Here is a 17,411-nt window from a genome sequence, read left to right as displayed (position 1 = left end):
TCCAAGTTATACTCACTAACAATTATAAATCGTTTTCCCCTGCCACACAGTTTTTTTTGCATTAACTTTGTTAGAGGACTTGCGCCTGGCTGTATCTTAGGTGCTACCCATGGCTAAATGAAGCTGTCCGGTCTGTCTCCAAGGCTGCTGTCAGACTTTATATTCAGTCCATTGGAGTAATGTTACAACATAACGCATTCCCCAGTGGCGAAAAAAACGTAGCAAAATACTCACTTCAAACTATTTTATCAAGACTCTGATTGAAGGCTGATTTGGCTGGTAAATCGACTAAAGTTAAGAAGCAACTAACACCAGATCCATACAGCGTAGCTGGCTGCTGGCTTGCTTGTTAGATATCCGGTCAGCTATCACCACAAATAGAATCTGATTAGAATGGTGTTATATGAATAAATGTCACTAAACATAATATAATTACAACTTTAATGCAACCTTATTTCTGACTAAGTCACAGACAAACAACTCACATGATCTCATGCTACACAATGTCATCAAAAAGTCCATCTCTTGTCATTGTTCTGATAGTGATACTCCTAGCGACAGAAAAATACATAATGTCATTTATATTGGAAGCACATTTTTTAGCCTTCAACTGTGTAATAGTGTAAGTGGTTTGTGTTAGCTACTATGTCGGGGAAAAAAAGACAGACTTACATTGGAAACAGCTTTGAATTTCATTTGAATGTGATACGAGGTGAACACAAAATGGACAGGCGGTATCATGCTCAAGTGACGGGTTGATTGCATCGAAGCATCTGCCAGGAAGTCTTCCAGCTGCCAACTCTCTCTGCGCGTTTGTGTGTGTGTGTGTGTGTGTGTGTGTGTGTGTGTGTGTGTGTGTGTGTGTGTGTGTGTGTAAAACTTACTTTCACTCAAAACAGTAATACTAACAGGAAATAGGAGCTGTCATTACAGTTGTGTTTCTTATTAACGTGCCCTCAATATTGTTGCCCATATGCTAAAATATGAATATAACATATTTGTAATGCTATAAGGATGCATGCTGCATGCACCAGTTTGATTGATTTGTTTTTGACATGCTTGGAATTGGCATAGGGATTTGTACAAATACTTTGTGTGTGCATTCATTTGAATTGAGTATGCTGTTTGGTAGACAAAACAGACTCAGGAAGTAAATGTAATTTTGACCATCTGCTTGTGTCGTACCTACTTTGACTCAAACCTTATTTAATGCAAAATATCTGAATAGAAGTGACATACTGACACCATGGTACATCTTAATGGGCACATGGAACACACACTCAACTTCAGTGAAAAGGAAAAATTCTCACTTTCTTACATTTTCTATGAAGGTCATGTCTATAATGCACTATAAGCACATTATACTGCATTTATAAGGCTCTATAAAACTCATCGTATATATTCATAATCATGAACGACAACTTAGAAGAAGGTTTATAAAGTATTTTAAGTGGTTGACAATACATTACAAGTTCAGCATTCCTAATGCTTTATACCTCCTGTCTTTGAAAGAATAATCTGAATCCAGGGTTACACAGCACATTGTAACTACCATTATTTTAGTCAGTTATAAAGACATATAGAGAACTGTACTAATGTTTCATAAATAAATAAATGCAGTGTTTGGGATAATTTCTTATAAACATTGATAATACGCTATAGCATGACTGAGTTTTAGGTAAAGTGACAGCACTTCATAAGGTTATTAGCAATTATTTAATTGGCCCAGCACAGGTTGGCTAAGCTCACATGCTCACTAACAGCAAAACCCCGCTTTCCTCTCTACTCCTGTTACACATTCATTGTCCTGGGAGATTGGCCAATACTTCCTCAGTCTTGTACCAAAGGCCTATGTGTATGACTTTTTTAGATCTATGACCTTCATAGAAAGTGGTACCAAAACAAGTTTAACCACCTGCTACAGACACGATCACAAAGGCAATGCAGAATGTGGGATATATGATGTCCAACTTCAAATAAAGTGAGATTAAGCGAAAGAAGAAAAAAACAATGAAAAGACTTGATTTCATTTTTTGGAGCTGAATTCACTCTCAAAACATATTGTTATCAGAATTTTACAGTCACTGTGTGTTTACATTGATATGCAGTGTTTTCTCCCAATTTCCTTTCTACCATAGTTTTACCCATTTAAAGCATGTGCGTGTGTATGGGTTTTTTCCAGTCTCAGGAGCACTGGTACAGCACACCAGTCATTCAAGCCGGCCCCAATGCATAGTCCAGACATGGCATTGTTCCCTGGTTGTCTTTGTCCAGCCAGCCTAGCTACAACTGTGTACTGGTGTAAGTTGTGGTGATGCCAGTGAGTGTCTGTATACCTAAAATGCCCATGTTTGAGCAGAAATACCCCAACAAACTGGAGATGACCACATTACCTGCACCCAGGCTTGATATCGTATTTTAGCCTTTTGGCAATCTCTAGATGTACTTTAATACATCTGCGTGCAGGAATAAATAACATTCAATATAGTACCCGACCAATATTAGATATTGAGGCAGGTAAATATATATATATTATTGTATAATGGGCTGTATTGTTTTTTCGACTAAACACATAAGTATTTATATCCTCAAATTATTTTTTAATTATTTAAAAGATTCACAATGTGGAATTTTGAGCATCTAAGACATCTAAGTTATATCCACTGAAGCTTTAATGTAGGCATCTGGAAATGTTTATATATGTCTCTGGGATATTACCATCCTTATGACTCTAACCTTTTGCTTTTATCTTGGGCAATTGTCTTCCCTCTTTTAGGCAATAAGTACTCTTAAAAAAAGGATGCAGATGAACGCATGATGGCAATTCATGTGTTTGAGAGAGCGTGTGGCATTTACACAGCATGAGTTCCATCCCACGGTGCAACAGATTTGAATTAGCAAAATGGCACATATATCAGAGTTATGTTCGTATATTGGTTTAATGTTTTGCTTTTGAAAAAATAAAAAAGATTTGGTTTAGTGCAGATTTTCCACCAATGGTATTCCCCTTTTAATTAGGAATCATTTAACTGAACTGCCACATTACCATCTGCTTTGAGGATACAACACATGCAAAAGAGATGCAATTTCCCATTTACATAAAGGAGGGAAACTTGTCAGCTTGAACAGAGTTTTAGAAGTGAAACACATGTCACTGACACGGATCGAAATTCTAGCAAGTTGAGGCCGATTTGGTCCATAGCTCTCATATAATACTTTGATGTAGATCTGACCACTAACAATCTGTTATTTCACAGACCTCGTACCATTTTTCAGTGCTCTGTTTTATTAGTATGATTGTGTCAATATACACCAGAATTCTGAGATAGGGCCAGCATTCATTACTACTTGCAGCCACACAGACTCACACTTTCTACTCAACCACTCTGATTGGCTGGCTGCCCAGTCATTGGGTAGCTTGCACATGTGGCCAAACTGTAAATCAGATTCAGACTTTCCATTCAAGTGCCCTACTCAGGGGACTGGACTGGCCTTTCTTCTGACCTTGTGGACCTTTTTTATAAGCTTAGAAAAGAGCCACATAAAAGGAGATAGCTCCATAGTTCACACATAAATGAAGAGCTGAGTGTCTCTTACCTTTAATTAAAATCTGACCTCATGGCATTGTAGAAAATTTGTGCATTTGAGGTGCACCTGAGTCTAACATTTCAGTGTGCACTGTAGATCATCCACTGTTTAAATATCCTCATGGACATACTCTTGTACAGAGCGGTGTGATTTTTAAATCCCCTCCTGTGTGATAAAGGTTTGTTGTAAATGATACTTTTGAGCTGTGCTCACGTAGGGGTGGACACATGTTTTGGTCTTTGTCCTCACACAGCTGATGCTCTGAAGAGAGTTTTGCAGGACTCAAGCTGTTTAGTCCCCCACCCCCTTCCTCTTTCTCTATCCCCCACTCTATCTCTTCCCTCCATCACACCTGATTGCATTTGACAAATGCCCCTATTGGCTCCATATCATCAGGTGCAGCGGAGGCAGCCTAAGACTATATTACTCTACCCATATACCGCATCTGTTCTCCATTTTGCATGGCTGACACACTTGCTTCTGCAAGGTTTGAATGGGGCCAAGGCCCTGTCAGTGGAACAACTTCATGAGTCGCAGGTTGCATTTGCAAAAGGAAGTCCTGGTGAGTGCATTGGAAATGGCTTCCAGCATCACTGCTAATCTTTTAGAGGGTGTTGACTGGGCACAAGGGGCAGTTATTCTCTGTGGTCAAAAAACATGTTCACATAAATTCTATCGACAGACACAGTAGGAAGGTTTGAATTGCTTTTGAATTAGAGCTGGTTCCAACCATATAACAACTGGGGATTTGTTAAGAAATGTGCATTTCCGCTTATTGATGACTAAAAGTAAGGTTTGGACCTACAACACTGCACATCTGTCTACATATCCAATTTGCATGCACTTATGCACATGTGTACAATTTACATATCAGATCTAGTGCTGAAAAATGCGGCTATAAGCATCACAAAACACATTAACTTAACGCAATTCATGTCTGATATATGTTAAACATCAAAAAGCATTTCCTTCCAGAAGAATTAACTAAGAAAGCTGCGTGTCCCCTGGTGTAGTTATATTGCCCCACAATGTCCAACTTAAGTAAAACTGTATAAAACAATAAAGCTAAGGTTTTGTTGTGATGGTCAAAAAATGTATTCCAGAAACATTTATTACATCTTACTGTAGAAGTGAAACATAATTAGCCAGACAGTGACATCACTCTGTTCTAGCCTGTGCTCCAGCTATAGTACATAAAGTAGATGGTGTCAATGTGTTTTGAGGCAACAGTGAGCTAATCTGCCACTGATCGCTATATTAGCCAGCTTTACATGTGACACATCTCCTAACTAGATGTTTATTAAATACAGACTTTGAAAGTGACTTTGGGGAGATTTAAGTGAAAAAAACAAAAGAGCACTGGAGTGTCTCCTAACAGGGTGAGATGTTGATGGACTGTGGTGGCCGACATCTCATCAGAAGGAATGCAAGTAGGGTTGGCACAGTAGTCACCATGTAGAGGCAAGGTTAGGTCACATCAGCTGCTTCTAAATCCCATACACATATTGCGCAGAGATGAAAGGCAACACAGTAAAATAATGTCCTTTACCTCGATTTCACTTGGTTGATATCTTTGGAATTACTTTCAATTTAGAAGAAACAAATTGAGGAAGGAAGATAAAAAGAGGTGATGGAAAAACATTTAGATAAAAAGTCACAAAGTCAGGGAGGGGCAGAGGCACAAGACTGCCAGAAAGACAAATAAGAGTGGCTCAAATCTATGAGGTTCCTCATGTGCGTCATGTGTTCTCATGAGTCAACCAGACACTCCTGCTGGGTGGTAATTGGAGGGCTTCCTGGGAGAGGTGGCCACAGTTCTGCTTTGCCTCTGGGCCACCCTCAACAGTTCGAGCCTGCTCTAATTGGCACAGCACATGCCTTGATCATTGTATGCACTTACACGACAGACTAGCAATATTAGTGATTCATCGATGATCAGTTTATCACCCTTAAGACTTCTGATCTATAAGGAATATGTTATCAATTTAACCGTACTACTCATATAATTTACTGGTGTTTATTCAGTTGGTATTTATTAAGCTTGTGTGACAAGCATGGGTTTTGTATTTCATAAGCCTTCATGGTTAATCAATTATTAATTACTAATATGGTCAATGATTGCTTGAAAAAACTGCTTAATATTAGCATCCCTACTACAGACACTCTTGCTTTGTAAGTGTGGCTAGTTAGCTGTGCTGTTTCTCCCAGCCCACCCATTAGTTGGGTGCGGGGGGGGGGGGGGGCACTGGCGCCATATGGTAGGTCCTTGACTGTGACAGACTGACACATTAGTCATTGATGGCTCACAGCCTCTCAGATGATAGGCAGTGCTTAAAAGGCTGACCTACAAACACACACAGGCTCTCTCTCTCACTCGCTCACTCACTCACTCACACACACACACACACACACATAACACACACACACACACACACACACACACACACACACACACACACACACACACACACACACACACACACACACACACACACACACACACTTAATTGATCCTGAAACACTCACAGTATTTACTCACAGTAAATATAGAGGCATTTTTACAGAGGTCGTGTCAGCTCAGTCAATTTGGCAGTAATGTGTGTGTAAAAATAGTGAAATAAGAGACACAATAGAATAATCATGGCCACACTAGTTATGGCCCCATGATAACAGGACTATGGATCCGTCTCTGTCCATTTGCTCAGTTAATTTCACGCAACATGGCAACATTGTGCATCTTGCCACAGTGTTTTAAAGAATTCAATGATTGGCCTGATGGTGTGCTATAATTGGCACTCAAAACAAAATGCATATTTGTTCCTGATTGGCTCAGGAGGGGTTATGCCTTGTTCTTTAGAGACAGCACATTGCCTGACACCTTCTTTTTAATACATTTTTGCAACTCAACCTTAAATAAATGAAGTAAATCCCACTCACTTAAAGTGAAATTCTGGTGTAAAATCATCTCAGGGTCTTTTTAGGCAAATTGGGTCATCAAATAAGCCATCGAGACAATTCTTTACGTGTATGAACTATTAACATAGATTTTCCGGAGAGAGGCTAACAGCCTGCCTTGGCTAACACGTATAAGCTTGGGGCGGTGAGTTGGATGCATTTAAACATCTTTTTTTAACCACAAATACTGCTCCAAATAACACCAAACCTCTGCAGTAGCATGATAAGAGTCCCTTCACATTAAATGAAGCACCCAAAAAGTAGTATGTGAACACAGAGTTTATTTAAAGAGTGTTTTGAAAGACTCACCTACTGGCCCCAGTACAAGCTCCTCCATTCAAGTCGATTACCAAATGCAATCCAAAAGAGAGGAGCCCATTAATGATTTATGCCAGCAAAACATGTAAACGTTGTGGTTTGTGGCAGTTTAGTGAAATGTCCCACACAACTTTACCTGCAGCACCGAAACATTACGCAGATCTCAGGGGTCAGGGGTCAGGGGGCGGGGGGGCATGTGTTGCCGGAAGAAGCACAGTGAGTGCAGGCACGAAAGCCGACTAGCCTGCAACTTGAAGTGAAGAGAGACAGAATGGTTCATGTTTCACAAAAATGAAAGCTTACAACCCAGAAACTTTTCATAGGCTGCCATTGTGGTACAATGGCCGCGCTCTGATAAACCAGTGGCTTATTGTTTTAAATCTGGACAGTGAGACGTCGATCAAGATGTTTAGGCAGAGGCATTACCGTGTCTGCCCCAAACCACAACGTTTACATTTTTTGCTGGAATAAATCATCAGTGGGCTCCTTCCCTATGGATTGCATTTGGTAATCGACTTGAATGGAGGAGCTGGTACAGGGGCCAGTAGGTAAGACATTAAAAACACTTTTTGATAAACTCCATGTTCACATACTATGTTGTTGGTGCTTTGGTTGTTGTGAAGTGATTCTTATCTTGCTACTGCAGAGGTTTGGTGTTATTTGGAGCAGTATTAGTGGTCAAAAAAAGACGTTTTATTGCGTCCAACTCGCCACCCCGAGCTTATCCGTGTTAGCCGAGGCAGGCTGTTAGCTTCTCTCCGGAAAATCAACGTTAATAATTTATAGAGGAAAAAATTTTCTCGATGGCTTATTAGATGACCCAATTTGCCTAAAAAGAATAATAATAATATTCCTGTTTAACTGTTTGAGCTACGTGACGCTACTATCCGTCCTACACGCAGAGTATGCAAGGCAGACACACGGCTGACAACCTTGCAGGTTGATGGGATGGAGAGACGTATGTCTTGCATCTGCAAATTGTACCAGTCGCACCGACGCGTACCTGCTGCAAAAGCTGCTGGATGGATGAACTGGCACTCAATGGCCTGCTTGTCAGTTAAAGGTCAATGATCAGTTAATGAGGGCCGGTTGGCATCCCTACACCAAAGTTTCTTTTTGTAATGGGGAAACAGTTGATAACAGCTTAGTAGGCCTGGAACAGTTAGGTAGGACACAGTAGAGTTGGCCTGTGCAGCAGTATGAATGAGACTAGCATCAGCCTATGGGAGCTGTAAGCCATTTTCCCTCTCCTCTACTTTTAACTCTCCTCAACAGACCCAATGTGCTTGCACGTCCTGTTTGAAATGTGTCATCAGCTGTCCTGGCAGGTATGTCGCCACATAAACCTCTGAAGTGACGGCACTTCTTGCCTGGAAAGGTCATCACAGGAGTGGGTTAAATGTCCCCTGGAGGAGAGAGCAGCAAGCCAGACAGTCTGTGATTTGTGTGAGTTTTACGCAGCTGGAACTGCTTTGTCTCTCTGAATGACCTTGACCAATTCTCCCTCAGTTTTAACTTACAAGTCACTCTCTAGAAAACTGCCTGGCCACCATGTGTCAGATGTGCCAGTAGCCATTAGTCTTAGTCTGATTGAGGAGCTGAAGAAATTAAAAAAAGGACTCACATTAGAGGTCAAGCCATCACAGCAACTGCACACAAAACATATCCTCTGTTTTGGTTTAATCCAATTAGACATCCACTGAAGCTTCCGTTGTTTTCAGACAAGCCTGATTAACTTTGTTGTGGATAACTGTGCTTGTTCCTGGTATTTGTCCTCTTTTCTTGTGTTTTCTCAAGAAATTATCAGCCTATCCTCTCTAATCTTAACTTACTTTATTTAGAATTTTAGCTCAGACTACGAATGCTTGATTATAGCTAAAATCAATTGTTTATATGATTAGAATTATCACTATTATGACTACAGCATTTTAAACTAACAAAAGGGTTGCCTTCAAATATACCCTTGGTATAACTAGGAATTAAACTTGCTTTAATTACATTATAAGTCTTATGGGCTATAGCCAAAAATGGACTGAATTAAAGGATCTGTGCACAAAAAAACGTGTTTCTCATTTAGCCTTGGTGATATCTAGCCATGCAAATACTGCAGTTTTGGATATATGCTATATGTTTTGAGATATCTATCGCTAAGTCCTCACCTCAGTACGTTCGAGGTAAATGGAACTTTGTTTGTGGTGCTCACAGCACTGAAAAATTACATTCAAAAACATTCAACAGCAACATCTCTCGCCAGAAACAGTGTCCCTGGATGCTCTGGATAGTCCACAGACCTGAAGAACTGATCTACCTTCTAGCCCATGAAAAGAGTATATTTTAAAATAGTAATGCAGCCATTGCAATCAACAACATAACAATAATTGGGTCATATTGTAATTGTTTAAATAATATACCTGTGAATAGGCTTGACTTGATTTAATATCAAAGCAAGCATGTTAAACATTGATTTCTTTTTTTATAGTTCTGTCTCACACAGGCTCTGAAACGGACTGAAATTGGCATTAACGTAGATGGCCATGATCAGGATGTGCCTACCTGAATACGTGTCCTACAGTATATAATGCAGGTCAAACCTCCGTCTGCTATCCTTTTTCTCTTCAGCGAATGGCAATTTGCCAGCTGTGTCCATTCATGGACACTATAGTTGGCCTCATGTTGTCAGACAGCACATCTCATCCTTTGATTAACAAATATACCCCTTATCCTACTACAGCCTAATGTTGACACAAAAAGGGGGGTACACAAACGGCTGCCTCCGACCAAGGATCTTGTTGGTCAACCTATTCAACCTAAATTTTGGTCTTTTAATGACTTTTTGGTCGACCAGTGGTTGGTCGACTATTTGGGAGCAGTCCTAGTATGTGTGTATTTTTCCCTCACCGATCTCCATATATGAAATGAGAGGGATTAAGCATAATGACACAATGTTAGCTGCTGCATCTTTTATAGCCAAGCCAACAGTGATAAGTTCACAGACCTCATCACAAGCTCAGCCCTTTCCATGACGGCTCTCAATGGGCCAGCACTCTGTTTACGAAGGGCTTGGCGGCAGAAAGGGCTGAGATAGGTTATCACAACGTTTTAGCTGCTGCCCCTGAGCTGGTTGCTCGTCACCTAAGGCAGCATTTTGGGAAAGGCAATGCAACTGCAATTTATCAGACTGGATAGAAAGGACACTGACAGAGGGCTATTCTCTCGACTTCAGCAGCGTCCCTCCTCCATTCATGGGCAGCCCCCCTCCGTTCATGGGTGTGGGGGTAAATCTAGCATCCCAGGAGATAGATAGATAGATAGATAGATAGATAGATAGATAGATAATCTCTCAGCAGAGGTCCAGGACCTGGACAGGCTGTGTCCGTTGTCCATCGCACTTCCTGACTCCCAGAAAGACGTGAGATTTCAGACCCATTTTGGATGTCTGCATCCTAAATCGCTGCATTGCTTGCAAAGGTGCCACATGCTATCAATCAAGCTGTTACTGGAACTGCTTCAGCCGGGCGATTGACTGAAATGATGCATGTTTTCATGTAAAGGTGGCCCAACACAGGAAGTTTTTGCATTTTCTTTCCAGGTGATAGCCTACAAGTACAACAGGCTGCCCTTAGGCCATTACCTAGCCCCAGGCACCTTCAGCATATGTGTGGACATGGCTCTTCAGCCGCTGCGCGACTATGTCTTCTTTTACCTCGATAACCTCATTGTTATGCCAAGTCCAAACAATGGGGTGTTCCACACAGTCCAGTTGATCTTACACCTAACCTAAACTAAGTTGTGGTTTGTGCTTAACTGGAAATAGAGCAGACCACCTGTTGTCTCTGAAGGCTCTCAACATTCTGAGGCTAGAGAACAAGGGTGTCAACCACATCAAAATGCTCAATCCACAGACAAAGGCACACAGCCCGTATTCAGAAACTGTGTCTTTAAATAAGCCATCAGGACTTTGACATGGATTTGATGTAGGGGTGTGCGATATGACGATGTTAGATTGTGGAGGATTAGAGCTTGTTGACGATCTGCCGTAGCAGAGAGATCGGAGTATTGTCTATAGGGCACATTCTATCTATTGCTGTTCTATACTCTTGCACATTTCTTTTCCTCAGCTAAATCCCACTATTGGCTAGTCCGCCTCACGCACCGCCCTAAAGACACATTGATCGACCAATCAAAAGGGAACTTCAGGCAGTGACAAGGATTCATGGCTGAAAAATTAAAACGAAACTACCGTGTCCTAACGGTACGCAAGCGTCAGACTATCGCGTTGCATCTACGCTTCCTGTCCACACTTATTCTCAGAATATGTGGAACAAGCTGTAAAATATGCTATTAAATTTAAAAAATGCTATTAATCCTATTAAAACAGATAACTGTCCCGTGAAGCCGTTGTCTCCCAATGTGTTTAACAAGGAGGCACTGTCGTCACTTCACAGTGGCTGCCGAACCTTCCACACACAGTCTCACAAGGTGAGCACATCGGAACCTAACGTAACACAACAAACCTTTTCAACCACCTAAAGAGACAGCATCCTAAGCAGTTTGCTGAGAGGGGAACGGTAAAGAGTCCAGCCACACCACAGCCAGCAGAGGCAACAGGCAGCTTTAGGCAGCTTTTTGTTAAATGTCCACCGTACCTGGCACAAGTTGGCAGCATTTCACAAACTGATTAAAATCTGTTGAGAAAGGTTCTTTGGCCTAAATGCTTTGTTATATAGGGCTATATTTTTACATAGGGAAATACTTTGCTTGCACTGTTCAGTAACTTGCAAAATACTTAAAAATCAATGTAAAAAACGCGATAAAATCGTAATTATCATTTTACTGTAAAAAGAATTGTGATATGATATTTTTGCCTAATCGCCCAGCCATATTTTGATGTCACAACTATACTATACATAGGTAGAAAATGCTGTGACAGTGCTGTTACAGTCAATTATTGGCTGCACTGGTGGTGCAGAGATTCTAAGAGCAATGATGCAGAAGAACCAGAAAGGCTGACCAATCAGAGCAGACTGGGCTTTTTCGGGAGGGGGACTCAAAGACTGCTAAAACAGAGCGTTTCAAACAGAGGGTGGAAACAGGTATATTTAGACAGACAATATGAGAGAAATAATGTTTTCTTTTAAATTAAAATGACCTGCCCTGCTTATTGTCAAGTTTTTCTATACGTCATTTTGCTTCCCACTGGGGCCAACACGTGGATCGGCCATCTCCCACCACCATTTGTTCAAAAAGAGAGCAGATTACGGGATGGCTGTGATTTACACTTCTCAGTCATATTCACACAGCTAAAACATCAGTGCTGCTTGTTGCTAGCTAGAAGCAGCTATTTAACAACAAATAGTCCAAAGCACCATGTTTCTCAGATCAAATGGTCAGGTGCTGTTTTGCCTCTTGAGTATGAATTAGTTATAGGTATTTTTGTTTGTGATAATGATAGTCATTAGACTCATTAAGGAAGAGAGTTAAGAAATTGAGTGATTCTTCTCATGTGCCACAGTCCTTCGAGAAATATGATTTTGATCACAATGAAAGCCAGGGCCATAATTATTGAGAACAATTTCTTATTCTGCTGTTCGTGAGCGAGATCTAAAAAATATCTACTGGGTCCTCTTGTGTAACAAGGCTCTGTGGTGTGTCCCCTGTTGTTTTTAAAGATGCCATTTGGAATTCATTACCAGGACTCCGTATGCAGATTTGGAAGGGCTTTGATTAAAGCTCTAACAAGCACTTGATGGTTGGGGATATCACATTTCCTTTTGTTTTAATGCACTCTGTTAGGCTCACTCACAGTTAATAAGTCACAATCAATCTACCTGCTGTACGCACTGAGGCTTTGTAAGAGCTTAACAGGACCCCTGAGAGATGGAATAATTTCACTTCTGAAACACACTGACATAGTGAGTGTGTTCATTGATGTTTGCATCTGTGTGGGATCGTAACAGCTTCCATTGTATATTTATATGCTTGTATACGAGGGTGTTAAAGAAAAGGAGACTGCTAAAAGAAAGCTGTCAGATATTGCCAGACTGGTAGACAGGCTCTGTATGTTGTCTCCTCTCTATTTTCACTTGAAAGAGTGGGTGCAGTTGCCTTAAGCTACTGTATCATATTTGATGACCTCAGAAACAGCTCTCCCAGAATACCTGACTTATGCTTTCTAGTGGCCAAATCATCCCATCCTATGGATGGAAATATCAGATTTCATCCACAGTTGTAAGTGCAATTCTAACAAATGTGCAGAAATGGGACACACGTCTATGAACCTTGTGGCAGCTTTAAGTTAAAGGTCCTGTTTATGGTTCCTGTGCATTAAATGTCTGTGCTGAGGCATGAAGCACAGGGAAACACTCTTGCTGCGTCGAGGCTCAGAATGCATCACTGCTGTTTTCTCCCCAGTGACATATTAAGCTGGCATTTTAGCAGATTTAAAGTTGATTGAATATTTCATTATTTTCAGATTTGTTCCTTTTGATTTATTACTATAAAATATTCCTGAGGTGTTCATACTGAAAACATAGAAAACCACTTTAAGATGATATAGATATATTGGAGCAGGTTAGTGCAGTTTGGTGTAAGCCACAGGCAAAGATTTAGGATTTGGCATAAGTGCACCCACATGGATATCTCTAATTGTTTACATGCTTATCATTAGCAATATTTAACAGTTTTAAAATCGATAAGAAGCAGAATTGGTACTTGGGTTTAAGGACTGGCACTTAACTAGTATGTATCAACAACTGCTTGTAGAATGATTCTAGGATGCTGTTTCCCAAATGACAAAATCCTTAAAACCATCTGAAGGTAGGTACTGTATGTGTAACCTGCAGTTATTTAGTGCACACTTTAAAACTATGCTTTCACTGTAGCTACCTCGGTTACAGTAAATCGGTAATGACAATCTAATCAGGGGCACCCGAGCACGGACATTGACATTCTAGATGCACTGAACACACCAGCTCACACAGCTCCATGAAAAATCTTCAGGACATTTCAAAGTGCCCCTCGCTACTCCTCACTTCTTATCCTTCAGAACACAGATGCTGGGGGTGTAGTAGCTTCCTTCATCTTGTTCTTTCCAATGGTTTCCCCAAAAGTAGCACCTGAAGCTGTTAATTTTTTACATACCATTTTATGAAGACACTGTATTTTAATTGAAATAGAGAAAAGGCCTGTGGCTGCAGCTTATTTATAATGTGGTAGGGCAGAGTCAAGGCTGTAATTGTTGTGATTAAATTTGATAGCAGCAGGATAGGGAAAAGTGACTTAGCAAAGAAAAACAATCTATAATCCTTTCTAGGTATTTACATAAATACCTCCGTCTTGTAAACAAAGATTGTTATGCTGAATTGCTGGTTTGCACAATTAGGTAAATGGCATTAAAAGATCAATTACTGTCTCAGAATATTAACAAGAGAGGCGACCATGTAAACGGTCATATCTGTCCGCCATGAAAAGGCACAAGCCACTGAAATGAATGGGTTTCATAGCTCGTCAGTGCTGTTGCCACGTTGCGTCTGAAAGGCCCTTCATACACCTTGCACAATTGACTGCACTTTGGGCCGATGAGTCACATAAATGGGGTCCCACAAATTTGCTTCACACCTTATGATAACTTTCCACCTTCAGACCCTACATCATGTGTATTGCCACTGGGTGAACAAGTTGGAAAATAAGTCGTTTTGAATGATTTATTCTGACCTTAGAAATTCACCACATTAAGGGTAAGTTATCTTTCTGACATGAATACGTTTACAGATAAAGTTTAAGCTTGTTGATGTTTTTTTTTGTTCAAAACACTCTTCACTTCAGAAGGCAGCATATTTCTAATGTCAGAAGTTCTAGTCTGATCCTTCACTCAAAACACAAAGCAGCCAAATGCAACATTGAGCAGGCATTTGCCAGCCCTATCTGAAAGAGATTAGGGGAACATGCATTTTCTTCTTTGAGCTCACATTTCAAACTCTGCCTTCACGTCACTACTTAACCACTAGTGGAGCACTTAGAGAAAAATTAGACTGCGATTTACATACTGTAAGTAGGGCCGGTCAGGTTGGACATCTTCGTCCTGGTTTATGTTGGGACCTTAAAATTAGATTGTCACAACTAAATAGCTCAGTAATGGTATCACTGGGATCATTTTTTTACAATCATATTCTTGTCCTCCTTTTCTTTCGGTTCTTTTGCTGTTTCTTTCAGCATGCTACCTCTACTTTCCCCAATAAAGAGAACAGAGAATAAATTCTGATAGAGAGGAGATGTGCATGAGGGTGAATGTAGTTCACTTTGTTTAGTGGTATGTCTTTGGAGCCCCCAAATTGCAGGCTTTTTTTTTCTTCCAAGATGAAATATGCATGTGTGTCTGTGTTATTGAGAGAGACAAAGACAGAGAGTTGATGTCACAGCAAGTGTGTGAAAGGTTTCTTTGATTTTCAGGAAGGTTCGATGACAATTTGACAAAGGCTGAGAGGACATGGAAGAAATTCCTTTGAAGCTGACTGTCAACAAAAGGCTTCTACAACATACAAATAGCTATTTATCCTCTCTTCCTTTTGTTCCCTCCGCACTAAAAGTTTGGGCAGTGCTCATCAGACTTTTGCACTGATGTGTACTATACTGCTGGATGTCTAGACACCTCTGTCCTAACTGTCTCACTCTGTCAAAGCAGCAATAAACAACAGGACATGTTAAGCAAACGCCACCCCAGGAATGCCACAATGAGTGATGAAACAATGGTTTGTTGGTGTAAACTAGACTTGATGGGTAAAGGTAAAAAGCAAAACCAATAGCAACCAGTAGCACTATCTCCCTGCAGCACAAAGCAGCTTTGCAGGCTGTGTTCTCAATTGCGACAGGTTGAATATGGCCTAATAAAAGGGAGACTGAGCGGAAATTTCACCCAATTTCTGCAGATAAGAGGGTATTGTTTCAGTAACTCATGAGCGTTTTGTTAGAAAAATGTGAGAATTTAGATTGGCTAATAGAACCAAGAAATCTTTTGATTCTTGCTCTCTTTTTTTTCTTTGTATCTGAGGCCCATTCTCAGTGCCCATTTATAAAGACAAGCCGGGGCAACAAAATGAATCCTGGAGATTAATTAAAAATAGTTGATGGGGGTTTAGACAGCATGTATGTGCATGGGGAGTTGAGAGGCATGATACCCTGACAGTGTGGTTTGCCAAAACAAAGTTTTTTTTTAAAATTAATATTACAAAGACAACAAATATACGTAATAGCTTATTCTTTGGGTGGCTAATTAAAAATCCAAAATGGCCCTCACATGTTTGTGTTCAGTAGTGTTGCCCCAAGTCCAGCCAAACACTGTTCCTCTATCTGCACAGTGTAACTGGAATTTATCTTGATGTACTTATCTGTACGCACAGAGCTGGGTCTGTCTGATGTTCCTGTCTGTTATAGGGAAGGTTTTCGTTGCCACCGTACTCTACGGGGGAATTGTTGGGTCTATGTTTATCATAAATAAGTTATAGAGTGTGGTCTTTACCTAGATTGTAAAGTGTCCTGAGATAACATTTGTTATGATTTGGCACTATAAATAAAATTTAATTGCATTGAATTGATTAGATACTATTCCATCTTAGAAATAGTATAAGTTTATATACTGCATGTACATCTCTTTAAGGGCACAGAAGAGATATTTCCATTTTACATGCATGCTCATGCAATGTCATTGTCACAGAAGAAGCTGCAGTTATCAGGCTATACCACCTAGGCCTACACTCCCCTTCAGAGCGTTGCCTGTGTTCATAAGGTTTAAGTTATACTTTAATGCCCAGTGGTCGTACTGGATAAATGATCATCTGTTTTAAATTGAGCCACATTTTGACGCTTGGTCCATAGAGGCTGTTACTCTTTTACAATTTAATTTATTTCTCCACAGGTGTGCGCTTTTCTAAAAAAAAAAACAAACAACATTAATGGGAACACATTAATGTGAGAACACCATGGTGCCATATTCACTAGGCAACACTGCTCAGGTCAGCTATCCCTGTCAGGGTGGTATGACAAACAGGAGACAATGATTAAGTGAAGTTCATAAAAGAAAAGTTCCTTTTTTTGACAAGAGTTAAGTTATACTTGTTGAATCAAAGTGCTCTATATGTTAAAGGTTCCATATTGTAAAAAGTGAGATTTCAATGTTTTTGTAATTTATTAAAAAACAGGTCAAGGTCCTACTGTATGTAAAAGCTGTGAAGGTAACAAAATGCTCAATCCACGGAGAAAGACACACAGCCCATATATCTGTGCCTTTAAATGATCCGTTAGGAATTCTGTACAGTTGTGATGTCACAACTATTCTATATATACTTTAGGTAGAAAGTGACACTACAGTGCCGTTAAAGTCATTTCCCAACTGAAATAATGGTGACCCTAAGAATGTAGAAGAGTAAGAAATACTGACCAATCAGAGCAGACTGGGGTTTCTCAGGAGGGGTGCGAGAGTGAGTACAAATGTATTCAAACAGACTTTATGTAAATTAAAAAGAATGTGTTTTTTGAACATAAAAACATGTAAACAT

At 40.2% G+C, this 17,411-nt stretch overlaps 1 protein-coding gene across 10 annotated transcripts in view; it reads left to right on the top strand.

The window, feature by feature from the left end:
• msi2b (musashi RNA-binding protein 2b) overlaps positions 1 to 17,411 on the top strand; it is a 251,582-nt gene that overhangs the window by 94,823 nt on the left and 139,348 nt on the right. The gene's annotated exons all lie outside the window — the stretch shown is intronic.

Source organism: Echiichthys vipera, assembly GCF_963691815.1.
Source record: "Echiichthys vipera genome assembly, chromosome: 14".
Taxonomy (NCBI): domain Eukaryota; kingdom Metazoa; phylum Chordata; class Actinopteri; order Perciformes; family Trachinidae; genus Echiichthys; species Echiichthys vipera.
The sequence above is the reverse complement of the archived record's forward strand: the minus strand, read 5'-3'. Positions and strand labels throughout refer to the sequence as shown.